Source organism: Mastomys coucha, unplaced genomic scaffold, assembly GCF_008632895.1.
Source record: "Mastomys coucha isolate ucsf_1 unplaced genomic scaffold, UCSF_Mcou_1 pScaffold14, whole genome shotgun sequence".
Lineage (NCBI taxonomy): Eukaryota > Metazoa > Chordata > Mammalia > Rodentia > Muridae > Mastomys > Mastomys coucha.
Window position 1 is genome coordinate 12,352,390 of NW_022196896.1, and position 387 is coordinate 12,352,776.

Here is a 387-nt window from a genome sequence, read left to right on the forward strand (position 1 = left end):
GGCCTGGTGGGATCCTATTATCCCAATATTCTGGAGACTGAGACAGGAGGATTAACCTGAGTTCAAGACCAGATCAGGCTATAGAATGAGACTCTTGAGACTCTTCATCAAAGAAACAAAAGACTGGCGAGATAGGTCATTGAATAAATTTCTTGCCACCCAATTTTGAGAACTAGAGTCCAGACCCACAGCACCCTTGTAAGCAGATATTGCAGCCATGAGTAAACCCAGTACTCAGAAGCCAGTGGCAGAGGATCTTCAGAGCAAGCTGCCTATTAAACCAGTTAGAATTGGTGACCTCGGGTTCAATAGATAAAGCAATATGTAGCATTGGAGGAAGACAACCAGTCTAAACTTCAGGCCTCAAATGAACATGGATTAAAAGGA